General features: G+C 33.8%; 1 protein-coding gene across 3 annotated transcripts in view; it reads left to right on the plus strand.

The window, feature by feature from the left end:
- The window catches only part of Bmpr1b (bone morphogenetic protein receptor type 1B), a 276,179-nt gene that overhangs the window by 133,918 nt on the left and 114,335 nt on the right, over positions 1–27,926 (plus strand). The window contains exon 3 of one of the 3 annotated variants that reach the window (XM_048813647.1): positions 3,410–3,504. The exons of 1 other annotated variant lie outside the window; for it this stretch is intronic. The gene's annotated coding sequence lies outside the window, so the exon portion shown is untranslated. Of the gene's footprint in view, positions 1–3,085; positions 3,505–27,926 lie in introns of those variants that run through there. One more of the 3 variants, XM_015484573.2, reaches the window with a different exon arrangement.

Consider the following 27,926-nt stretch of genomic DNA (forward strand, 5'->3'; position numbering starts at 1 on the left):
CAGGAAAATAAGAATAGAAGACTACTGAATTGGTGCAGTCTTCATTCTCCTGTATCATGGACCAGCACACTTAAATGTCCATCAAAAATACTTACTAGGGTGCCACACTTCTTAAGTTCATCGTCTCTAAAGCTGAAACCATCTCTTTTCCCAGCTGCCTGTTCTAATGTTTCTCCCTCCTTCTGTAACTTTTCTCTTGAGAAAGGCCCAAAGAGCCACCCTTGACTTTTCATGGGTTCCTTACTTTTCAACCAAATTGAAGATTAAAAATGTTTAAGTTCTTCATATGGCATACACTACTTTACTTTCATCCAATGATTAGTTAATCCTGTATTTCTGCTGCCTTTCAGTAATTGATATTAAAATGACTTTGGTTTCTTAGATGTATGCAGGATAAGGCTCTCTCAGTTCTTTCTGACTTGTGGAAGAAACTGCTCTGTCTACTTCCCTGCCTGGCCTGGGCAGCCTCTACTTCTTATTTAAGTGACTGATATGAAGGTAGTATGTGCTGTAGTTGGGTTGTATTCCTGCTCTACAATTTATGAGTAACATGACTTTAATTACCACTTAATAATAATTCTAATAATTCTCATTTTCTTTCTCTTAAACAAGGCACAAGCATAACCATCTGTCTGGATTGTTTTTGTGTGTGTGTGTTAGATATAATACTTCTAAAGCCTCTGCTAGATAGTAATGACTCAAGAATAATACTCTCTCTAGGGCACAAGCTTCAAGAAGACAGTAGAAGGGACTTAACTGAAAGTCATAATTGACATTAGGGCTTACTCTTTGTGTTGTATGATGCTGTGGATCTTGTCAAGTGCATCTGCCACCACATAAACATAATATCATAGACTAGTTGCAGCGCCCTGAAATTCCTATTTCTTTCTATCCCCAAAGCACCCTTGGAAACCATGGAACTTTTTGCCATCTTTTCTGTTGCCTTTCCCAGGATGTGAAACAATGGGAATCATATGTTTTATAGCCTTTGCAGACTGTTTTCTTTCACTTAGCAATTGAATGGATAGTTTTAATGGAATCAGTGTCTAGGTTCTCTACTTCTACATATACTTTTTATTAATATTGATCTGGCTAAGAGCAATGCTTTAATAACAGTCTTTTTTCTTACTCTACAAAAGTAAGGCATCCTCATCCATGTCAAATCTTACTATGGTGCATTGCCTTGGAGTCAGAAATTTTAATATTTTAACAATTTTAACTAATGCATTAAAGTTTTACTTTAGAGAAACATGACAGGGAGACCAGTGAAAGACTTCTAATTATAAAATATATTACACAAAAATTCTATGAAGAAGCAAGATGGAAGTAAAGGTCAAGAAAATAAAGTGTAAAATATAAGTATCAGCTATTAAAAGTAGCTATTTGTATATTTAAGGGGATAACGATTATACTAAATTGTTATGGATTTAGATTCTATTGAGTATATTTAAAATATATGATGTCTCATTTTGAAATGGCAGTATTTTCCAATGGAGTAGAAATTAAATTCTTTGAAGGCATACATTTACTTTAGGTGAAAATTGTAGATGTTAAGTTAGTAATAGGTGAGGGTTATATAATGTTTCAAAATTTCAAAAGTCAATGAAAAATGTTGAAGGTCTACCTACTCTATAAAACTTAAGTTTGTTAACCTGGCTTGTAAAATCCCTCCACACCTCTCCTTCTCTAGTCTTTTTTTTTTTTTAAATGTTTTAAAGTACCTTTTCTTTCTGTCTTTATTTTCCAGCAAGAATGAACTATTTGAATTTCCATGTGCATACCCCACTCTTTCCCGCCTGTCTTAATTGTGTTATTCTTCCTTTCTTTGCCTCACTAAACTGCTCATTCTTCAGGTCCGGAAGTCTCAAGTGAAGAACCACTTTCTGTATCCCCCCTCCTATTGGCTCAAGGCTCCTTTCCCTTGGTCTCTCAGTCTTCATCCTGGGACTTCACACACTGTCTTGCAGCCAACCCCCCAACCCCCCACTTAGACTATTAGCTCTTCCAGAGTAGGAACTGTGTTTTGTCTTTGCCTCCTCAGCATCTAGCTACTACATCTTCTGGCAAGGAGTTTATTTATTGGACGAAGATTAATTATTGAAGTAAGAAAGATAGATTTCATTTGTCTGAAAGTTAATTGTACAGCACTTTTGTTCTGTCAATTACTGTTTTGTTTTATGCTAATTTTCTGGCTGTTGTATTTGCATTTACTGGTAAGGTTTTCAGTAAACTTTCACATGAAGGTGGACCTGAAATTGAGTCTGAGGGTCACTGCCCAAGAAAGAGAAGGAACACAGTCTTTGAGCAATTAGGCAAGGACTCTAGTTTTGGCTCTGCTGCAGAGTTGCCTCTTGACCCTGGGCACAGTAATAGCCTAGGTGGGGGTTGAATTTTTTCATTAGTAAAGTAAGTGACTAGATCATTTCAAATGCCTTCACCTTGAGAAAAATTAATAAGGTGAACAAATGATTACCCTTGACACAGAGAATAAAAATTACAGGCTTCAGTTATTTTCTTATCATTTATACTATGAGCATTATAGGTTTTATAGGTAGATGATAGAGATCTTATTCATATTACCTACAAACTATAAATTAAAGTAATTTGGGGTTAATACAGTATGTTGATTCACATAATTTCAGATTACATTTAGCTTTTTTCACCAAATACATCATTTACCTGATAAATATACTTTCTAGTGCATTTCTATCATTCTAGAAATGAACTTAATTATGTCAAAACATTTCTTTGTGCCCAATTACTGAGTCACTGTAGCCTTAGTTTAATGAGAAATAATATTAAAACAATTGCAAGAATGCTTTCCTATGTTTTTGGCCATTTATAATATGTAGTAATTAAGTTTTATAAAGCCTGATTGAATGACATTTAGGTCTTTTATAAAGGGTTTGAGATTGTGTTTGGCCAGAACAAAGGCAGTATTTCCTTTCTTGTCTTGCACTCCTCCCTGCCCCCCTCTTCTCCACCTGCTTGAGGAAAGCTGTATTTCTTCAGACAAACCTCATAATTGCCCTTCTGTGCCTGATTTGGGCCTCAGGAAAGGCCCATAGCATCTGTAAAGCTGGCAGCAAAATGGTATTTCCAGGCAGGCACAGGGTTGCTGGGTAGTGAGCCAATCCACAGCTTTGTCTGAGCAGCTGAGAACTTTGCCGGAGTATTACCACGGTGTTCAGTAACACAGACCTGTGCCATGAGCAAGTAAAGCACTGAGCAAGTGTGAGGGTCAATATTTATAGACCACTACGTAGCTGCCTTGCAGAAAGAGACGAGAGAGAAACACGCAGGCAGAGGGCAAGGAAAGAAAGACCAGAAAGACCGCAGTGGAGGAAACTTGAATTTTCAATGTTGTTTTTTTTTTTTTTTTCTGAAAAAAATTCTTTTTAACTGTCAGGTTCAAACTTCTGCTGAATCATAACCATTTGCCGCTGAGCTATGACAAGAAAGGAAACAAAAAGTTAGAGGAGCAAGCCTGCCTTAAGTGAGAAGGTAAGTAATTAGCCAGTTCAGTCTCGCTTTTACTTGTAAACTCCATCTCCCTGTTGGCTGTTCTGATCAGTAAGCAGAGGACTGTGTGGCATGCTAAAGCTACTAAGGAGGGCTGTCTGCTGCTGAAGAGTGTTCTTGGTGGCAGTGTAGTTTTGTGTACTACTTCCGAGAATGCTGTGTACATACATAATGCACTTGATGTGGGTGGTGGGAACAGCTGTCAAACACTAATTCCCTGTGTGTCCTATCAATAAAGTTTCTGTCTCTCCTTTCTGTCATTCTCAAAGTCTTCCAGTTGGTGAGTTCCTCTTTATTTTTTATATCAGTAATTAAAACATTAGTATCAGTTAAGTTTATAGTAGTGACAGGGCTAGGGGTGTATGGGAATTTTCAGATGAACACGTGAAGATGTAGTAGATAGTGTCAAAATGCAGAAGCTGGGAACATAGGCATCATGTTGGTTTTCTTTTCCTTTTTTTAAAATTTCAAACCAATGTCCATTTGATAGTGCACTGAAGTGAAACAGTCAGTGCCTTTGGGAACAGAGATAATCAGGAGTGACGAGGAGTAAGAATAGCCTTTTTTTTTTTTTTAAATTTTCCTAACCAAATGCTCTTTATTTATACTACAGAATAATTTTATATGGCCTATTCTTAGTCATTTTTTTTTCTTTTCTTTTTTTTATTGGTTGTTCAAAACATTACAAAGCTCTTGACATATCATATTTCATACATTAGATTCAAGTGGGTTATGAACTCCCATTTTTACCCCAAATACAGATTGCAGAATCACATCGGTTACACATCCACATTTTTACATAATGCCATATAGCCTTCTTAATCCAAGGTGCAAAAGACTTAGGCACTTAGGACACAGTCCTTGCTGGTCCAGGTGACTTGCTACTGGTTTCTTATAAAACATGACTTGCTATTAAACATTAAACTAAAACTAGTGCCTCTTGGTACACATTGTTTATTTTTCCTGTCACCACGCATAGCACTTGTTTCTGTGTGTGTTCATAGTGCTGTAGTATGTTCGCTTATCAATTTGTTTCTGAATATCCCAGATTATCATTGAAAGTAGTAGTGTTGAAGGAGACAGGAATAAATTATTTTCTGTGTGTTTTTGGATTTAGAACACTCACACAGTTTATATGTCTATTACCCACGGCTTAGAAAAATAAATATATTGCCTCTCTAAACTGTGGCAATAAATACATGATATGTACTGACATAGTGAGAGTTTCCTTGTTTGGTGTTTTGGACTGTGGAACCATAAACAGTATGATATTTTGAATTTTTAGATTATACATGAGTTTATAGTTTCAAAGGGTTTTCTTACTACATATTTAAGTTAAAAACACGGATAATAGTAATGCTGCAGTACATATTAAATGATAGGCCAATAGAAGTAAAGAACAACTAATACTCTGGCACATATTTTGTTAGGGCTACTGTGCAGAAACCAGCTTATTCTAAAATAGGATTATACCAGGTCAAAGCAGCAGGTGGAATAGGTCTCAATTAACATAAATATCTTAAAATAAGGCCAGTAGCTGTGCAATATCACTTTTTTAAATGCATGTATAATTTTTTAAATGACAAAATATGCACAACATCAGATTTATTAACTCATAAATGCTTAAAAACTGATCTAATTGATATCTAAATTTGAAGTATTTTTAACACTTATTTAATGCATGTTTCGTCCTCTGAATCACTTTTTCAAGTTCTTCCTGTCAATTTATTAATGAGTTTGATTTAGATTTTTGACAGTGTTTATTTTGAAAATGCCATCATGGTTAATCCAGGATAGGTATTTCTCAGTTAAAGAAACTGAGTTCAGCAATAATGTTATTTTTTTTTTCCTGACAGATACTGTGTCATGGTCAAGAATATAATTTCAGTTTTTTTATTAAGATCTCTCTATTTTTTTATCTTGCATATACATCATAATGCTTCTTTACCGTTTTTATTTATTTATTTTTATTCCTTCTGGCATTTTGTTTCTGAAGTATGACTTTGAAACTTTGGGTAGAAAACAGGGCAAATAAATCACTACAACAAAGAAAAACCAAAGAAACTTTTTTCCTGTGAATAAAAGGAAAATAATAGAAAATTAATAGATTGGTGCATAATGTCTAAAGTGGGCTATATATTGCTTAAAGGTTTTTAAAACTTGAAAAACTTGTTCAACAATGTTTTTTGGATTATCGTTAATCCTGTATTGGTTATTTATCATATTTTAAAATAATATTTTATGCAGGCCATTATAAAAAATGAATGTGGGACCTTTTGTATTATGTGTTAAGTATCTATCAAAGCAAGGTGAGTTTTGAAATGTTAATGTCAGCTTCCTAAAGAACCTCACTGTCTCTATTCATGTGTTATGATACCAGTCCATCTGCTACATCACCGTTAGAATGATCAAATCTCCCACCCTGGTGAACACATTGCTTGTTGCAAAATCCTCCCATCTCTAGCTGCTGTTGCTCAAAGTAAAGGTCAAGCTTCTAGGTACTGTGAGACTCTTTATGATCTGGCTGCTACTTTTCTGTATTGCTCTTCTGCCATTCCTTTTAGGATATTAACTACATCTGTCCTACCCACCCATGAGATTGTTACCCATTTCCTCTTTTTCACGCTCCAGCAATATTCAATATCTTATATTTCTTGAAACCATCTATACAGTGTTGCTTCTCTCTGGGGTTGACACTGCCCTCTCTGTCTTGAAAGCCTTCTTCTACATCTTTGCCTGTCAGTCTTAGCCTCTCCTCCCAGGAACTCTTCTTGGTCCACTCTCAGCTTCTGTATAGGCCTTAGTTACAGCATTTGGCAAAGCTTTCTATAATTTTCTTGGGTTTATTTTTCCATGTGAGACTGTAAGCTACTTGTGGCCAGGTTTTAAAATGATTTCTTTTATGTTCCCCCAAGACCTACCATATAACAAATGTTCCAGAATTTGGAAGAAAAAAAAAACAACAAAAAATTCAATTATTTATTTTAAACACCCACTTTTTAAATAGCTCTTTTAATATATTTTAAAACTGGTTAGATTGAAAGAAAGAAACTCAGGTAAATAATAAATGGATTGAGGACAGTAGCAATGATTTGTAAGATAATTATTTTGTCTTTCCAGCACCAATCACAGGAGTGTGCATCCTCATCCTCATCCATGCATGCAGATAGTTGTTGAAAATACAAAAAAAAAAAAAATGTTCAAAATACATTGTTTTGAAAATGTGTATTCAGGATATATATTTCCAAAGTGTTGTTTACTCAGTTAATTTGATGAAATCTGTCAACATAATAAGCTAGTTGTGGCTGCCACATGGACTGCTGAGATAAATTGATACCTAAGCAAACTAGCCAGTGGCCCACCTTCCAAAAGGCCAAGAGAGAAATTCAGGAGGATCCATCCTCATGGATCCTAGAGAATTATAGCATGGAGTTATTCCCAAAGTTACTAACAAAGGTGTTTCTTCAGATTTTACTTTTGTTGCAGAGATATTTAGGGATTTAGGGAAATAATAGAAAATCATGGCTTAAAAATCCTCAAACCCAGGGGCTGGGGATGTGGCTCAAGCGGTAGCACGCTCGCCTGGCATGCGTGCAGCCCGGGTTCGATCCTCAGCACCACATACAAAAACAAAGATGTTGTGTCCGCCGAGAACTAAAAAATAAATATTAAAATTCTCTCTCTCTCTGTCTCTCTCTCTCTCTCACTCTCTCTTTAAAAAAAAAAAAAATCCTCAAACCCAAAAGGTGATACTCCATTTTAGACAGAAGAAGAATTTTCTTCTCAAAATAGAAATGTTGAAAGAAAAGGAAGTCGATGTTTAATAAAGTAGTTGAGAAATAGCAGCTGTTTCTTTTTGTTCTGATACTCAATAAAAATAAAATTTATTTTGTCTTTAATGGTTTTATTTACCCATCATACATAAAAGTACTTACTTTATTTATGAAATATTTTGTATACCAGAGACAACTATAAAGCTTCATGCATAATTTCGAGTAATTTACAGTTTTTCTCATTTTGATTATTTTGACTCCTTAGTGTACTCTACCAGCACTTTCCATTATTATTTAAGACTTATAAACCTTTTCCAGACGTTGAATATGACTCTTTTGTTTGTTTAACCTTGAATTGTATCTTTCTCAGGAATGAAAACAAGATTGGTATTTTCATAGGAAAATTTGTTAACCTTTTAATTGCTTGGAATGGACCATACTCAATTTGGAATTTCTTTTCAGATATATTTTGTCCCTGTAACTCTCCTATGGTAAAACTGATGTGAACTGGCATGTCAAATTACATATGTAATTTATAGAGGCTGGGAGGGTAGGGGTTTCACTGGTCATGGATGTAGAAATGTACCTAGTTCCCATTGGCCAGTAAGGACAGAAATCCAAGTTTCCCCCAGTACTGAAAGGTTATATAGCAAAACCAAAAAGGCAAAACACCATCACCACTACCAAGTAAAGGTCAAAGAACTTTGTGGTTGGAATGAGGTATAAAGGATTTCACCAGAATAATAAAGTCTTATTTTATTATTGTTAGCAGCTTACCTTGCCAATGAAAACTTTTCTATAACTAAGCATGGCATAGAATTCATAGAACCCGAAAAAAATAATAAACCCGAAGTACCATCTTGAAGCTTTTCTTCTTCAACTCTTTCATGTTGTAGACAGGCATTTGTAGCACAAATGGGTAATGGAACTTTCCAAACACCAGCTTTTAAGGCATCTAGTTAAGACTTGGATTTAAAAGAAGAAATACATAATTACTGGGCCAGTATTTTATTAATATTCTTACCTGATTTTAATGGCTTTTAATTGATTTAAATATGCATACTCATTTAAAACAAATTTATTGTATTTTTGTATCATATTAGTCTTATTTCTTAATTTGTGAAAGTTAAAGCTAACAGTTATTGTCTGAAGTGAGATGATACTGTGCTTTTCCATTTATAACCAGATTTAAAGTATTTTTTTTTTTTCCTTCTGAGAGCTCTCCTTCCTGGGCCCCCTGGTTTTCCCTGTTCAGTTTGGTAGGGTGATCACATCTATGCCTCACAACCTTTTTCCTTTCAGCAGAACGTGGCAGGTAATCCTGAAGCAAAGACAAGAAACCACAGAGACAAGTTTTATGCTTTGATTGTATCTAAGGGATTCGAATAGGGAATACACAGTTATATTTTGTTTTCTAACTTTGTTTTTAAGATGATTATTTGTTCTGGTTTACAGCAGGAAAGAGCCTTGAATAAAACAAAAATCTAAGGATCAAGTGTGCTTTTCCAGACTATATTGATTTTCATCTAGAATTCTTTAAACACATGTAAATAATTAAAGAGGGAGAAAGGGGGCAAAACAGGGTTGTTTTGAATATGAATTCTTCTAGTAGGTCTTTATTCCTCCAGTCCTGTCTCTACCACTCACTCCCAAAGAAGTTGGGGGCCTGTTCCCTCCTTAATATTAAGGTTCCTGGTCAGAATGGTTTGCATACTTAAAGGTTAAGGAGTTTTTGAGCAAATAGTTAAAGGTTAATATCAGCTTCTTCCTGTGATTTCTGTACCTTCCTATGTCTTCCCTCACATCAAAATCAAAGTAATGTTCTTTCCACACTTCCCCAGTCAATGGAAAAAATATGATTACCCTTTAGTGAACATTTTCTATTAGATTGGTAATGTTTCACGTTGGATCTGTATCACCCATTTTTTAAAATTCTTACCTGAAAAGAGATTTATAATTTTATGATCTTTTGAGGAAAGTGATATTTAACATGCTTTCAATTACTAGTGAACTTAAATCTGAGGGAATCACTAATAATTAGGATTTTATTCTTTATCATTTCTATTCATATGTTCATTATCTTTTCAGGGTTACATTTGTTTTTTTTTTTTTTTTTTTGGTTTAAAAAAGTTCTTTTTTTTTTTTAATTAAGTTGATTCTTTTTTTTTTGAGTGTTCTACTTGTGAGCCACATCCATTTGAGTGTTCTGCTCCTGAGTGACACCCACTAAGGTCTTGATTCTTTTTTTTTTGGTACCAGAGATTGAACTCAGGGGCACTCTACCACTGAGCCACTTCCCCAGCCCTATTTTGTATTTTGTTTAGAGTTGCTCAGCACCTCACTTTTGCCTAGGCTGGCTTTAAACTCACGATCCTCCTGCCTCCGAAGCCATTGGGATTACGGGCATGCACCACCATGCCCTCTTAAGGTCTTGATTCTTTAAAGACTTACTGCATCTGTTTTCCCAAACTTTTATTAACTTTTACTGTTGTATGTTTTGAAATATCTTTATTTTTACAGGTAATCAATATTTCCTTCATCTCTGTTGAAATTTAGAAAGCTTTTATGTCCAGAAATAGTAAAAATATTTTTCTACATTTTTTGTTTAATTTACTTAAGTGTTAATATTGGGATCCCCCTAGATCTTTTTCAGCACTTTTATTGAATCATTCTCCTTTTCCACTTTTTTTTGTGAAATAATCTTTCTTTCATCTTCCTGTTGGTACCAATTTAAATCTTTGTGCTACCTCTCAACTCATATTGCAGTTAAAATTTTATCTGTTTGGAGAAATAAAGTTTGTTTTTTATTAAATGAGATTTAAGCATTGGCATATGTTAGGGTGGTGGTAGTGGTGTTGGATTTAACTTGACATACTTCTTGAAATTGTTGGGGATAGGAGGCCAGGGATATTTCTTATGTTAAAATAAAACCTAATGAGAATATGATCTGTGTGAGAAATTATGCATTAATAATAAGCACTGTTAATGAAGGATGTGTGCATGTGTGTGTTCCTCTAATCCTTGTAACAGGCCTTTGGTTGACTTATTCCTTTTTAGGATTAAGAAACTGATACCCCCAAATGTAAAGTAACTTGGTCAACCTGACATAGCTAAGTGATAGGGTCATAATTTAGTGTCAGATCTGGCCTAAATCCATCTTTCAAGGAAGTATTGCCAAATAGAACAAATATGCTTGTTACCCTAAGTATTGTAAATAAATGTGGGTCTATAGGGATCAGATGTCAGAAATACCAGCTTGAGTCCACCTGGGAAAAAGTGAGTTCAGGAGCAATGGCTTCCTAAAGTGTAGCCACCGATCAATGAAACTGGTGAAACATGGAGCTTTTCGTTATTTGGCATTAGCACTGAAGATGCCAGAATCTCAAAATAGAAGTAACCTTGTCCCTTAAGTCATTTTGGAAGCAGTTAAAAAATTCCTTAACTTTCCTGTGTTTTAGGTCTGCTGTTGATTTAATCATTTTGTTCCATGTTTAATCCAACTTAGATTTCAGTTCTGCCTTGCGAGCTTGACAGAGCACCATTGCTTCCCCCATCCCATCCCCCACATGTCTCCTGATGACCTTAGCAGGAAAATTGGCAAGGAACTGCCAGGACCCAGACAGTGGCTGTTGCAGGTGGCTTACTGTTTCTTTACTGTAAGTTACATGAAGGGGAGAGATGAGTCTCACCACCTAGCTACCTTTGCTGTCATTTCTATTTTAAGATACTCATTTAAGAGACTCAAACTTGTACCCTATGTATCAAGCTTTGGTAGTCCAAGAAAGAAAAGAAATTCTGTATATTTTGATATCATTGAAACATATATTTATTGGTTACCTAGAATGATGTAAAATAGTGTAATCTGCTTATAAATGGACACACTTCATAAATATTGTTTATATGTATATATGTGGGGGTCCATATGATAAAGTTTATAAAAATCACTTGTAATCTTAATTTTTTTTATGTTTTTGATCACCACTAAATAATTTGTTCAATTTTCCTCTTTAACTCAAGGCAAATATTTTGGCATAAGAGTAATAAAGGACTTTTACTCCTTGGATCATTCTTGTTGATACATTGGTATATCTTTGGAAGTAATCATTCTATACTTCATTGGGGTTTTGTTTTATTACCTTGCCCTGGAACATTTAAAAGTAAATTATAGGGCTGGGGCTGGGGCTCAGCAGTAGTGCATTTGCCCAGCATGTGTGAGGCACTGGGTTCAATACTCACCACCACATAAAAAAAAGGTCTATTAAAAATTTTTAAAAATAAACGAAATCTTATAGTTTATAAACAAGTGGTTCTTATTATCTGGAAAATTATGCATCAGTATTTGTACTAATAAGAAGTCTTAAGATTTATAAATAACTTAGGTATAAAGAGATTACTGGTATTATTCGTCCTTTTTTCAGTCATGTTTAGTTTCCTCTTAAAAATGTACAGAGAATTGTTACTCATTAAAACATATGATTCTGTATATTAATTCACTAGGTAAATATTTGCTTTTTCTTTATGTAAAACTCACCCCCACTTAAAAGTTTGTTTTCTACTTTCTCCATTCCAATTTTTACATCATCAATAAATTAAAATATTATTATTCCCAGTGCTAGTTTAGGTTACTAACCTTGAAATTTATTTCCATGTTTATTGTCAGAGTCTTATTGGCAAATTGAACTTGACAATAAAAGGGAAAGAAAGCATGGTGACCTAGGACACACCATTCTACTGAAGGAATTCACAGTTCTTTGAATGTGTAATTTTTTTTGTTTATTTGTTTTAAATGAACCAATATACAATTCATATAGTCTCTTGAGTTATTCATTAATACTCCACATGCATTTCTTTTAAATTATTATTGGTAGACATAGACAATGATTGAGTGATTTTTTTTTTTCCTTGTGCTGTTACCGTCTGAAGTAGATTGGTACAATTTCCAAAGTACAATATGAGTTTAAGATATAAACTGATGAAACCATCTATTCTTAACTTGGGGGACTGGTTTTGTGTGGGTTATAAGCTGTTTAAATACTACATGCTTCTCCTATTAGAAAGGAAATCGGATATCCATGCTAACATGAATTTCAGTTTCTTAATATACCAAACATGTGCATAAGATTTGCAGAGATGAAGAATCAATTTTAAAATTTTGGTTGGATTTTAATGAAACATTTCTGTGACACATTTATGTTTCTATTTATTAACTATGTTTCTAATGGTATTATAATTGATGCTGTTACAGACAAAAAGCATACATGAGACTACACAGTGGTTTACAAATTCATAAGATGTGGAATACACAGAAACTTCTGCACCAGATATACTGTATGTCTGCTCATTTCTTCATGTTGGGCAGCTCACAGTCTTCCTAGGGAGGAGCAGGTGGCCAGCTAAGAAGCATCCACCTAGCAGGAGCTATGCATGCTAGCTGTTTCTCTCTTCCTCCTGCCCTTGGTTACTCTTCTTTTTTTCCCCCTACTTCCTCCTCTAATTCCCTTCTACCTTTCTGATTATTTGCCCTTGTTCATGAATGGCTATTGTAGCTGGTTATATGTCATACCAAGTTGATACTAATTTTTTTAGCTTTAACTTTTCCTTTATCTTTTGTCTTCCATATATCACCCACTTCTATCAGAAAACTGTTCTTTTGTATTTTACAGTTTGAAGAAAATTTTCAAGCTTTAACAAACATTAAATGCCTGGAAGTCAAGAATTTTTTATCATAGAGTGTTAAAGTACAATTAGTATCTTTCCCAATTTCCCTAAAGTCATCTACTTTCTTATTTTATAATTAATGGCAACTTAGCCAAGATTATGCCATGGGTATTTGTATATAAGATAAGAGTCTCAATTAACTCTTATAATATTGCCACAGAATAGTTATTATCCCCCTTTTAAAGGTGAAGTATAAATTCAGAAAGGTTAAATAACAATGCTTAAGATCAAACAGCTTGGAAATTACAGGAGGTAGAAATGTAGTCTAATTCTTTTTGACTCTAAAAGCTTCACAGTGTAACAATGTGACTTTCTTTTAAAATAGGTAATTTCACTTTCCTTACTCCTGTACATGTCTAAAAGCTTGAGAAGCAGCAGAGTGCAGTACCTTTAGAGAAGAAAGCTTCTAAATGTAGCAGATGTCTACACCAGACATCTCCCCTCCCTGCAAGAAAGGCAAGGTTCTGTTGACACCAAGTGGAGAAATATATCTCAGTTTCAGTGTATTCTCATTTCAGTTTTCTAATTCTATCTGGGTTTCTTTATAAAAACAAACAGAAAACATACTTAAGAAAGCATTTTCTTTCAGATAAATTCAGGCTACCTCTTGAATTTTTTTTAATTAATTGTAGATGGACACAATACTGTTATTTTATTTTTATGTGGTGCTGAGGATCGAACCCAGTGCCTTCTACATGCAAGGCAAGTACTGTACCACTGAGCTACAGCCCTAGCCCTCTGGATTGTTTTTGAGGCAAATAAATTTATTTGTGATCCACACATTTCTTAATTTTAGTTAAATTCTAATAGTTTTTTGCATTAGTTTTATCACACCAGAGTGGCATAAATCATTAGATCACATCCTTATAAAAGCTGATTTTTGTTGTTGTTATTTGGAGATAAGTTTTTCTGTTTATAGTTTAACATTTAATCTTCACCTTGTTCTGCTTTTCAGGACCTTTACTAGAACTATGTGGTGTAGAAAATGACATCCAAAACAAATTTTATTTTCAGTCCATTTAAAAAATCTGTTTTTTTTTTTTCAAGACTTTTGGTTTTCTATTGGTTTTCCCGTGCTTATTATAGCACCATATTTATAGGATGTAATTTAAGGTTATTATAAATTAAAGTGCTTATGAAATATTTTTATTGTAACATCATTTTCATACAGTGTTTGTTTTCACACTCTTCCCCCAAATACTTTCAAGTAAGTATGTGACATGCATTTTAAGGATGGAAAAGTTAATGTGAATTGAGGGTGGGTGCAGATCCTAGAGTAAAAAACCAAGTGTTTCAACCTTCCCAGATTAGTTCTAAAACTTGATTAGCTTAATTGTAATATATGAAACTGTAAAGAAATAAATTTGTAATTATGTGTTAACTCATACCAGACTCTAGTAGAAATAATGAGTAGCAGGTGCAAGTAATTTAAGAAAAAAAATTATAAGTATTATCTAATATTGAGAAAATTGTATAAATTTAATTTAGTTGTTTCTGAAAACTTAGAAAAAAGTTTAATATGATCATAATGGCAGAACACCTGTATTGAGCTTGTGGAATTATGTGAGAATCTAGTTTGGGAGCCACTGAATTATTGTGAAAAATTTCTTAATCAGTATATAAGGTAGCAGTAATATTTTTCTAAGCAGTAAACTGGTATGTCAGTAAGATTTTATAAGGAAAACAGTCCAGTTTATATAAACTACTGAATATCTCATATAGCATGGGGTAAATTGATGACAGTGTGACTATGTACAATTATTTAAGCTATATAAAAACTCTTTTTAAAAAGTTGAATGCAATAAATTTATCAGGGTGGTGTTTTCCCCCTTAGCTTCTCTTACTTCTTTTTCATGTAATGATATGCTGTGGACTTTAATGCCTCCATCTATGGCCTTCAACCCAGCACTTGTTCTGGTTAAATCCTGATGAGCCTTGAATCCAAGCTGCCACTATAATAATTGACTGGTTTTTCATATGGAAAATGAAAATTAATCCTTACCTCATTCCATAAATAGAAGTAAATTGTGTAAGAAAGAAGCACTTAACTATAAAAGACAATACTTTAAGATATTTGGAAATGAGTATGTTTATTATCTTCAGAATAAGGTAACAGTTTCTTTAATAAGAAATAGAATGAACAAACCATAAAGAAAAAAGTTAAACGTTAAAATTAAAAAAAAAAATGTGTTCATCAAAGGACATTAAAACAGAGTAAAAAAAGGCCAAAACCGGTTTGGTATACAGAATATATTGAGGTTCCTGTGAATCAATAAAAAAATAAAGAATAAAAATAGGGATTTCAAAAAGAATAAATCCATACTGTCAATAAAGAAATGAAAACTTGATGGGCTTCATTAATAATTAAAGAAATGAAAAGTGAAACTAGAGTGATACACTATTTTGTGTATACCATGTTGGTAAAAACATAAAAGTCTGAAAATAACAAATGTTGATGCAGATGAAAAGAATAAGAACTCTCATACTCTGCTTATGGGGGTGTAGATTGGGACAATTGAATTATAAATAGAAATTGAACATAAAAGTAATTTTTTTCAGCAGTTCAGCCCAAGGTGTCTATCCTATAGAAATTTTTACTCATGTTTCAGGGAATAGGTATGAGGTTTTTACACACACACACACACACACACACACACACAATAGCTTTGTACATAAGAGCAAAACATAATTGTGGAAATAGTCCAACAGAAAACAGAATGGATAAGTTGGCAAATATTTGTATATAGTAGTAGAATTAGCATAATTATGAAAATGAATGAACCCAGCTGTGTGTGTGAACCTGTATGAATTCTCAGAACTTAATGTTCAGTGAAAAAACCAAGTTCCTCCAAATACGTCACGATTTCAATTACACAAACTTTGCTCAGAGGCAAACCCAAGTAATATATTTTAATGGAACCACATGTATGAGATCAAACTATAAAGAAAATCAAAGGAAGAGGATGTTGAGTCCCTCTAGGGAGGGAAGGGTTGGATTCATAAAGGGCCAGAGAGCTTCGGTGCTGCATAAATGAGTGATTGTCAAAAATATAAATATTCAAATTGTTATAATGACTATGTTATAGATATAAAAATGGATTTACATTATAAGTAAAATTATAAATTATAAATAATTATTTGAAATATACATATATAAGTAATTCATAATGCAAAAACTATATAGGAAAGCATTTTCTCCCCTCATCATTCTGCAAAACACCTTTAAAATTTGAAGCTAATTTTCTTTAGAACATGCTTCTTGATTTTATGTGGGTGCTTATAAGTTTGAATTTTTGCACACTTTATGCCTACTATCCCTATTTTGCTAGTTATTCCTCAGATCCAGAGATTTTCCTTTAGTCGTTATATTTATTTCTTAGCCTGCCATGATTTTCTGTTTGTAGTAGTGTGGTCGAATGGTGCACGTGCCTCACTAGCTTTTTTGGTCATTACTATACTCAGATTTCTTTATTTAGCTCCCATGAGCTTGGCTGTAGTGCTCTGAATCTATCTGCCTTTTCTGGATTTTTTTTCCCTGCAGTATTTCTGGGAATCCTCAAGGGATTTCCACCTGGTTTCACATGCAGCCAGGTTGCCTCTGTGAGCCAACACTCCGGCCTTCTCCAGGCTGCCAGCATCCTAAGTAGTCACCATCTCTAGTGTCCTTCCTGCTCCCAGCAGAGGCATGCTCCTTCAGCTGGCCAGTGTTGCTGCTTTATATTGTTGTATGACTTTATGTCAGAGGGATTAGCTATGTTGTGTTTTTTTTTTTTTTTTTTTTTTGCTGCTGCTGCTGTTGATAATGATAATCTATTCCTGACTGCTGGTGTATCTGCTTCTTCTAGACTCTGAGGCCTATATTCTTGTCCAGTGCCAATTAATCATCTTTTATGTTTAGCCTCTGACGGTGTACCTTCTCTTGCAAAGTGAGAAAGGTAATAGCTGCCTTCCTGCTGGTACTTTTATTTTGAGAACCTCCAGCATGTTTGCTTAGGTCCTAAAGTGTTGCAGGTTTTATGGAATATTGTTTTCTAGGCACACATGCCACCAAGGTACATGGATCAGAAAGGGTTACATGTATTTTTAAAGTTATAACTAGAAGCATTGGTTTCCTCTGAATCTCTGGTCCTGTTGCCAAGTCTGCCTTGCCAGGTCTGGCTCTTTCCTTAAGAATAAATTCTCTCTAAGAGGTCCTGGTTCCCCATTTTTTTACAATTCATTTATAGCTTCATCTGTAGAGACAAAAATAAGTCAATCAATGATGCTCAATCTGTCTTCCACTCTCTTTTTCACTTATACACACACATACCACCCAACCCTAGATTCTTAGATATCCAGTCATGCCTGCACAGGTGAAAACTCTTATTTTAGATTAGGTTGAATTATTTCTTAGAGGGTTCCTGAGTCCCCAAATAAATCTTGGGTGCACTAGATAGCTGGAGGGAATTGGTACTTTTAAAAGATATACAGCCATGTGTATCAGCAACTAAACTCCGAACCCAGCCAGTATTCCATTAATAATGATGACCAAAAAAAAAAGCAGTAGAAGCAGCAGCAACTACATTTCATGTTTTATATTGTTTAATCTCATTAAAATAAAACATATGAGGCAGGTTTTATCATCCCCATTTCACAAGTGATAAAACTGAGACTCAGCTTATAGAACTAACTCAAAACTAGATAGATAGTAAAAGTGGAACTAGGCTACATTATATATGATTATAAACTCTGTGCTTTTAACCTCTAAATGAGATGTAATCTTAAAATGCATTAAAATAATTGTATTAACATAACACTTTTATTTTTAAATTAATTTTAACTGATACACAAAAACATGAGAATCACACACACTTATGGGGTACCACTTGATATTTTGATAGTTGTTTATATTATATAATGTTTACATCAGGGTAAACCTGTTTCCTCATTTATCATTTCTTCATGGTGAAAACATAAAATCCATCCTTCTTGCTTTTTGAAATATACCGTACCATATCATTATCTATAGTCACCCTACGTACAGTGGCACATCAGAACTTACTTGTAACTGTAACTTAGTGCCCCTTGATCAGCCTTTTCCTAGCCCCTTTTCTCTCCCCATTTCTTAACAAAATTAATTTTAATACATTCTTTAAAATGTGATTTTAGATTCTCTTACTAGTTTCTTACACTGAATATATCATCAAAATTGTGAAGTTTTCTTTAACAATATTATAATTATTTGTTTTAAAATGACAAAGTAATGGCACAACTTATTTTGTGTAAAATATTCAAGATTGGTGTGTTTAATTTAATTTGATGGGTCTTTGGATATGAGAATGCAACCTGTAAAAATTGAGTATCTCATCTACTAAACCAGGAGCTGCAGAGGCCACCATATTTCGTTGACCAGTAAAAATCTCTTTAGTCAGCTTTTATTGCATTGTTATTAAGATTTGTTAAGCTTTCATTAATTATTACAATTAAATGTAGTATTTTAATAACATTTTCCTTGAATATATAGTTTTGAGAAATAAGTAGCTTCGGTTTTTGAATTTGGGTTGTCTTATAGAATGATTAAGGGTAGAATGAGAGTGACCAAAATTCTCTGCGAAAAAACATGTATATGAGTCTTCATTGTCACACTGTAAATGAAAAAAAAATGTCACTTAAATGTCGGTTCTTAGAATACATAAATAATTACATAAGTAACTTATTATACAATTAAATCATTTTTAATAGTTAATATCCTGGAGCAATGTTTACCAACATGGTTAAATCATTAAAACATAGTATTGAGCAAAATAATTTACTGCAGTGTTATGTTTGAGTAGGTGGTGACCCCCAAGAGCTACTGTGTTAATGTAGGAATGTTACAGGGGTGAAAATGATTAGATTATGAGAGCTGAAACCTGATAGTCTATTGTAATTTGAATGGAGTAATTGGTGGTAACTGTAGATAGATGAGGCATGGCTGGGAGAGGTGGGTCAATGGGCAAGGGCCCTGGAAGAATTCATTTTCCCTGCAGCAGATTGCACACACTCTTTCTCTGCATCCCAACCCCACCACAAGATAAGAAGCTTCCTTCCATTATACCCTTCAGCTATGGTGCTTTTCCTCACCTGGGACCCAGAATAATGGAGTTGGCCCACCATGGACTAAATCTCTGAAACTGTGAGCCAAAGTAAACTTTACCTCTTCTAGATTGTTCTTGTCAGATACTTTTGTCACAGTGTTGAAAAATGATTGACACATGAAACGCAAATGGATTTACAGTATCATTTATAAAAAATGTTTAATCATTCCACAAAATAATATATATAGTTTATGGACATGTGCATACATATACATATGTGTGTCGGCCAATCAAATAATATTAAAATGTGCTTGATAAGAGTAAACAGAAATACCAAGAGAATAGGTTGCAGATACTAAGTCCTATTAGACAGTTTTAGCGCCTTCTGCATGGTCCATAGTATATGTGTTTAATTGTTCATGTTCTGGATATATGCATTTTGTCCTTTAGGAATTGCATTTAGATGCAAGTAATGGAAATTGGAAATATTAGCACAATAAAACAGATTGTTTCTTAAAGTCCAGAGGTAAGCCACCAGGGATAGTGTGGGTTTTTCAGGATCCTCAGGGACCTAATATCTTTCTATTTTTTTTCTGCCCTCACCAGCCTAGCATGTGGCTTCTATCTTTATTGATAAGTTATGGTCCATAGTATCTGTTATTGTTTTGGCTGCCACATCTAATTTCTAAGTAGTAGGATAAAACATGAATGTGTCGGATAGAACTTATGTTCAAGGATCCTAGTCAAGTACTTTCTTGTAAGCAGCAATTCAAAATATCCCATCTTGGTTACATTTCATTGGCCCGTTTTTAATTAAAGAGCCATATCATAATTTTTAGCTGAGTATATTGCTACCCTGAAAAACAAAGATTCTATTGTCAAGGAAGAAGAGAAGAATAGATAATGAGTAATGGATAATGAGAACTTGTTTGTTCTGCCTCAGTTGTTCTACTTAAGATATTGATGGGAGTATTTCATAGACAAGAACAATGGACTTTTCTCTTAATTCATAAAACTTAAATGTGCTGATTCCCCATTCTGAAATGTCCCTGATGGAACCTTAAAGTTCATTTAGCCATTTAAAATAATGTTTTAAAAGTCTGTGCTGTTTTCCTCTTTTTAATATATTAGGTTAAAATGCATGCTTCCCTGAAGAGATTTGAATATCTTAGATAATTGGGGAACTATGGGATCTACTACAGACATCTCAGTCTGAATGCATAGATATGTCTAGAACCTTAGGTATGTTAGAGGGAAGGTGTATAATTCAGACAAAATGAAAATGTAAGGTAGTGATTTGTCTTAAGTTCACAGTGAATAAATTGTATGTTGTTATTTTAGTAAGTTACAGTGTTACTAATTCAAGAGAAATTGATTTTTCATGTATTTGAATGATTCATTTCTAGTCTTAAGCATAAGTACTAAACTTCAACTTTATATACTTTGATATGATTGTACCTATGCCGCTTCTAATTAATATTGATTTGGAATTAATACGGGTATAGGGACAGTTATTTTGGGTGCTTTTCCAGCTGTATAAATACCCCTATTGCATAAACAGACTAAATTTAATCACAGAATTTACTGTGCTAGCAGTATTTACAACTTCATTGTGAACCCAATGTTTTAAACATCTGTCTTTCATTTACTATATCTTAAATATAGACTTTTATAACACAGGCAGAGTTATAAGTATTTATACAAAGATGCTATAATGAAATCGTTCTTGGAGGAAGGAATAAAATTTCTAAGAGTTTTTTTTTTTTTTTTTAAATAAATAACACTTACTCGGCAATCCTGTCTCCCCTACAAAGAAATAGGTGTCTATCAAAAATAAGGATAAAGGTATTTTTTGAGAGAGATCCTGAGAATCAAAATTTTAAAATAACATTGAAGATGTTGAATGGAATATTTTTAAAGGAGAGATTTATGTTGTTTTCAAAATGTCTTTGTCATGTGTTAAACAAATTATGCAACTTTTTCATTAAATAGCTATTCTTTCAATGAAAAAAGTGTGGTCTTGAAAGAGAGTTTAGAAGGATGTACAAAGCTGAGAAACAGATCTTGTATATATCATTTTTAAATTAACTTGTTTCCCACCAAACAATGGCTTTATATCTGTCCAATTTGATTTTATAAAAGTAGAGTCTTATTTTTATAGTTAATTTTTCAGTTAGAGCCCTGCAAGGCTAGTTCCTTGTGTGTTTCCTCCAGCTGATTTTATTTTGGATAAAATTATTTTTATCTGATTTTCCTTTGAGAAAATATGGACACTTGCTTCTTTGGCTGACTTACAGGTATGAGTGAGTACTGAAAGACCCACATGAATAGACTTCACACAAGAGAGCCCACCCCATGCAGAGGTGCTTTCCAGGCTAGTTTTTGTGTTCTGGAAAAGTCTGAATTACATGAGAAGACAGGTACTGAGACTGCTCTGTTTCTTGGACTTAAGCAGTCTTTTTTTTTTTTTTTCTATGTACATGGTAGCAGATAGCGTTCTTAAAGATGATAAGATTAGAAAATGTTAACTTCTAGAATAGTACTACTGATACATGAATTGGAAAAAACCTACAAGGTTAAAGAGGTGATGAATTAGAAAAAAATATGGAAGTCATCAGCCTACACTAAAGTACAAATGTCTGTTGCACTTATTATTTTACATTATAAAGCTAGCATTCTTTTGTACTATTTAATTACATAATTGCTTTATAAATGTGTATATGTATTTTCACTAGATTCCAGTCTTTTGAGAAAACTTTACTTTTTATTTTATTTTATTTTTTGGTCTCGGGGATTGAACTTGGACATTCAACCGCTGAGACACATTCCCAACCCTATTTTGTATTTTATTTGGAGACAGGGTCTCACTGACTTGCTTAGCACCTTGCCATTGCTGAGACTGGCTTTGAACTTATGATCTTCCTGCCTCAGCCTCCTGAGCTGCTGGGATTACAGGCGTGCACCACCACTCCCAGCGAGAAAACTTCTTCAGAATTCCCTGTAGCATCTAGCATTACGTCAAATATTTCATATGCCTAAAAAGATGTTTAACTGGATCCAGATGACAATTGTGGTTGGTAGTTGTTTCTTGGTACAGGGTTTGAGGATTCGCAGGGAGGTTTGCGTTGTTAGAAAAAACATGGTGATAAATTAGGCAAAGGACTCTTGCTGGGGCCCCGCAGTCTGGCTGGGCACAATTCAGGAGCCACTTGTCAAAAGAAACGAACTTTATTTTTAGAACCACACACGCCAAACAAAACAGCTCCTCAGGAAAACCTTCAGAGCCCAACTGCCACCACTGGCTTCCCACAAGCCTCTCCACCTCCCCCACTCCTTCTGCTCTTGAGGCCGATTGGCTGGGTCACATGGGCGGAGCCAAAAAAAGTCCCCCAGTGAGCAGCTCCATGGTCTGAAAGGGTGGGGAAACAGCCCAATGAGCATCACAGCAGAGGAGCCAATCAGTTGGCAGCTAGAAGTTGCTGGGGCCGCTGTGAGCCAATCATCAGCTGGCAGCTGGAAGTTTGCTGGCAGCTGGAAGTTTGCTGGGGCCCCTTCAGCTGTGGCTCTCAACAGACTATTTTGTTTATTGAAGTATATCTGGTGCTCAGAATCGTGTCTGACAAGTTGTAGAATTAAATAATTATTCGTTGAAAGAATGAATAAATGATTCTGTAACAACTGAGGAAGCAAGTAAGTTACTAAACATTTTAGCCATCCTGTAACTAAACCAATTCTAAAGTTTTTTTTTCTTCTAATCCTAATCTGTAATTAGTATAAATATTTGTTGATTCAGCAAATGTTCAATCATTATTCAAAATTAGAAGTTAGAATATCTTATTGATAGAATCCACTCAAGAAATGGAGACTCAGAATTACAAAAAATAATTAAATTTAGTAAAGACAATATTTTGTAGGATTCACCATCATGATTTAAGAAACAAGAAAAACTCTCTTCACCTGTTTAACTTGATGAATTGTGCAGTTGTACTATGTTATGTCAAACTCCAGCTAATGTTATATTAACTGAGTAGAATTACTCTTCAAATTATATTGGATTTGATATAGTGTGAAAGCCCATTAACCTGGTTTTTAAATAAGGTTTGGAAATGATTAAAATTTCTCTCTTAAGTAGGGAAAGATTATACTTGGACCTTTTATCTGATTTTATCATTATAACATCAAAATTAAAAAAGAGGTTTAATCTCTCTTTGATCTCCATCTTTTATATTGTAAGATGAATCCTTAGAAATTAAGTGATTAGATTTGTAGATTTTGACTACCGGGAATAAATTGCCACTGGAGTACTGAGTCAACTCTGGCTATTTTGAAATTTCATTATTCCAAAGTGATTTTTTTTTTCCACTAAATACTAAGGAAGACATTCTGTTAAGACCAAAATGATTCTGTTCTGTGCAGAGTGTCATCCATTAGTCACTTTGGACTCCTCAGTGTATGATGAGAAGAGGTAGCCATAACATTGGCCCTTTGTCAAAGTGTGGTCCTGGGGCCCCAGAGGTCTTCAGGAACTTTCAGGGTATCTGTGAATTAAAAACTATTTTCATAATAATACTGAGATGTTATTTGCCTTTTTCACTGTGCTGATGTTTTCTCTGACGGTTCAAAGCAATGGTAGTTAGGTGTTGGCACCTCAGCACCAAAGTTCTGGTAGCAAACTATATTATTTGACATTGTGGTGGTCTCTGGCACACAATTGAAGGGAAATAAAGGAGAGGGAAAGGTGAGCTTTAAGTTTTGAAATGTCCTTAATAAAATGGTAAAAATTGTCAATTTTATTGCCATATTCATTTTAGATATTCTGTGGGATAAAATGGAAATTGGCTTCCTGCTGCATTCTGAAGGACAATGGTTTTACTCAATGAATTCCTGCTAACCTAGTTCCTTTTAAATAGAATATCACTTTTAATTGAAAACGCAACTAACAGACAAACATTAGAAATTCAGACTTGGATATGGGGTAGACATTTTCTTGAAAATGAGTGAAAAAAGCCTGTAACTTTAGGAAAATAATTGATGGTATTTGTGAGGGCAATAAAATTCAAGGTTTCAAGTAAAAATTCCAGTTTTGGAAAATGTGTAACTGCCATTATGACCTTGAAAACATGCAATATTAAATTATTAAAATATTTTTGGTTATATGCTTGGTGGTATTACTGGATGTGATATTTTGTTCCCGAACAAGGGAATGTGCTACTTTTGGGAAGTTCCATATGACTCAAAGAACCAATATTTTCCAAATGATCAATGCATGACATAAAATTATGCATGGATCAAAGATTGGTTTAAAATGCAAGATAGTAGATTGATTGTAATGTAACAGGGTATAAATATTTCCTTGATAATGGCTCAGATCTTGCATCCTAAATAAACTTCAAGAAACTAGTAGTTTTTGAACTTTGGAGTAGTATTAAGGAAGAATCCTCTGTAAATATTGAGGAAAATATCATCACTTAACTAAAATCAGTTTAAGTAAATTTTATTATATAAATTAAACTTTTATTGATGAAATAATTATTAAAGAATGCATGTCAATCATGTATACATAAGGCTATAAAACTTGCATTTTGATTTTAGTTATAATTTGCTTTTGTAGTGCTTTTCTTCCCCCCAAATTTTATTTATTTAGTACCTTGGAGTTATACAAAATAGTGAAATTTGTTGTTGCATATTTGTTCATGCATACACTATAACAATACAATTTGGTTAATTTCATTTTTTAAGTGGTAATATTAGGTTTCAAGAATGATATTACTGTTAACAGTTATGAATTGAATTGGAGGTTGTATGGAAATTACCTATATTGTTTTTGGAAAGTCGTTTTTAAAAAGAGTGAATAGTCAAATTTTAAAAGTGACTAATAATAGTTCCATAAACCAAATAATGAAGCCATTTACTCTGCACTTTTTAGAAAGTGTGCTCTTAGGCCCATAAAGTGCTATTTAGTAGCTAGGGGGGTGCTAGTTACCAATAACCACACAGTACTCTAGTTGTTTCCCAGAGTTAATATTAACTACCACAGATTTCTAATTTATAATGTGAAAATATTTTAGTCACTGGATTACCTGGATTATTTAGTATTTTGTATTCCTGTGAATAGCCACTTGTTCGTGGAATGATATGACCTTTTCATGCTGCTATTTATGGGATTATTTCACCTAACTGAAATATCTTCCTAGTGATATGTATCTACTGTTTATCAAAACTTCTAGAGAAATAAGCCGAGGATTCAATTTTGGGTTGCACAGACAGACGCAGTATGGTTAAGAAATGGAACTTGAATGGGAAGAGTTAATCTTGAAGTTCAGCTGGAGCTCTGTTTACTGATCCTTTTCTGCTGCTGCTTGTTAGTTGGCACCTCCATACTAATTAATGGAATAGCAAGGGGCAGGGGTGCCATTCTATTTTGATAATCCTTGTCAGCAATGTCTGTGTAATCTTCTTGTTTAATTGTAATGAATGTGCAATTGGGGTACATGAACTTTCAACAGTTTTTTTTTCATTGGAAGTTCACTGGTCAAGGACAGTTTTTCAACTGTCACACATGGCTGCATATTCAAGTTTCAACACCACAGTTACTAATTCATACAAATGAAAATCACTACTGGAGGTAAAGTGTTTCTTTAAAACTAGACAAGTATAACTCAATTCAGAGGAATAAAAAATTGCTTTAGTTGTGCCTTTTTTTTGAGTGAGAGTGAGAAATTTTGTTTAAATAGAGACATTTAATTTTAAGAGGACTTAATGGATGAAAATATTAGAGTAATGTTTTCTCTGGAAAGAAGAGCCTAGGCGGGAAGTCAAAATAAATGGAATTGCTTTACTTAAGAATTTGCAAGGTTTAGCTGTGAAATGACTAGATAAATGATTCCTTGGAAAGTTAGGTACCTACTATATGATGTGTATTTCACTCATTTCCATTTTAAAGAGACTGTTATGCTTCCAAGTATAAAGGTGGATTTAGGTAAAATAAATTCACCATATTAGTAGTTTTTAAGTTGGGGGACTGGTCTTAAAATTGTAATCTATGCAGTGCATTATTTATTTGGGGGAAGTGGGAGAAAATGAGGGAGGAAAAAGTCGAAAAACACCTCCTTGGCTGTTAATACCTTGAAACTTAGTGGAAAGGAAATAACACCCAATTTATAAGAACTCCAATGTAAACAAACAGGAGCTATGATAGGAAATAGCACTAGGGCCAATTTATAAGACTTGGTACATGTTCATTTTTCAGATAAAACTTCCTGTACTTACCCCTAACCTTTTGGATCAGACCAAAACCAAAATAAATCTTCCTCAAATAGTGAAAAGAAACATTTAAATTGAATGATATTTTTGGAAAATCAGAAATAGTTACTTCTACGATTGGTACATTGATAAAATTTTAAAATATTATTGAAGATCAAGTTTGTATGAAGTTAGATGTTATACACTTTACAGTTTATTACATAATAATGAAACTTTATCATAGCATATTTGTGTCTAACCAGAAATGCTTTCTCCAACTTAGTTTAAATTTATAATCTAAATCCAGTGCTTTAAGTCTGAGTTTCTCAATCCTGAGGGAGTTTTGCCCCCCAGAGCACATTTGGCAGCATTTAGAGACATTTTAAATTTTTACCCTCAGGAGAGGAGCTGCTGGCATGAATGAGAAGAAGTAAGGGAATGCTATCTAGTATCCCACAAGTGGAAAAGGCCCTCCAAAAAGAATTTTTCAACTCAAAATGTTAATGTCACTGGGATTGAGAAACTTGGCCTACCTCAGTGATGTCATCTTCTGATAAAATAGTGTGTTATTTATAATAAGTGGATTGTGATTACGTTGGAAACTTCTTGAAGAAGTGCTATTATATGCACTGGAAGAAATATTCACATGTGGGTATGCATGTGTTGTGCTGTGTGTGGTTAACTAGAAATAGCAAGTTCCTAATTTTTATTAATTCATTTCCCTTATATATTATAAGTTGTCCTGCAGTAATAAAGTGATTCTTTGTGGGTAGGTGTCCAAAATATCATGGAAAATTGCGGTTACAAATTCTTTGTGGTTTTATCTATCACTCCACACTACATTTATATGCAAAATGGGGGAAAGTGCAGTACTTAGTTCACCTAGAAAGTGTACAGTGAATGCAGTGACATGTCCTATTGCATACTTTTTAAGTTTACAAAATCTTGTGTCATTTGCTTGGTGTGAAGTAGCTGTATGTTAAAGATTTTTCAGAGTTTTAATCTGTAAGTAGTAGACAAAATTTAAACCACATACTTACTATAAAACCAGTAGATCGATTTGAACTTAAACACTTAAAATTTTAACTACTCATTATTTTTCTTTCATGATTAATGCAACTGAATAATGCTGATTAGGGTGTATCAGATACCCTTTTGGCATTTTGGTATATATCATCTATGTAAAGTCACTAAGTTGGTTCTTACTGGTTTCCATATATAATAGTACTATGCAAAAATTGTAAAAATTCTATATGTTATAAAATATATAAGGCCTATATAAGTTAGGAAGCGTAAAAGTACTTCTCCCATTGCATCTGAGAAATTTTAAGTTAACATTCTTCATACTGTTTGCATATTGGCTGACATAGGTGGAGATATTTGCTCTTGGGCCTTGTCCATTCTCAGGGGTCCTTGGCAAAGCATGTTGTATCTGAAGAGCTGTGTTAGCAGGGTGAGGGGCTTCTCCTGTGTGTTTTCCTAGGAGATAGCTTGCTAAGTAAATGAAAAATAACTTGTTTGAGAAACAATTTATTTATATATATATATATATATATATATATATATATATATATATATATATATATATATATATATATATATATATATATATATA

Source organism: Marmota marmota, unplaced genomic scaffold, assembly GCF_001458135.2.
Source record: "Marmota marmota marmota unplaced genomic scaffold, marMar, whole genome shotgun sequence".
NCBI classification, from domain to species: domain Eukaryota; kingdom Metazoa; phylum Chordata; class Mammalia; order Rodentia; family Sciuridae; genus Marmota; species Marmota marmota.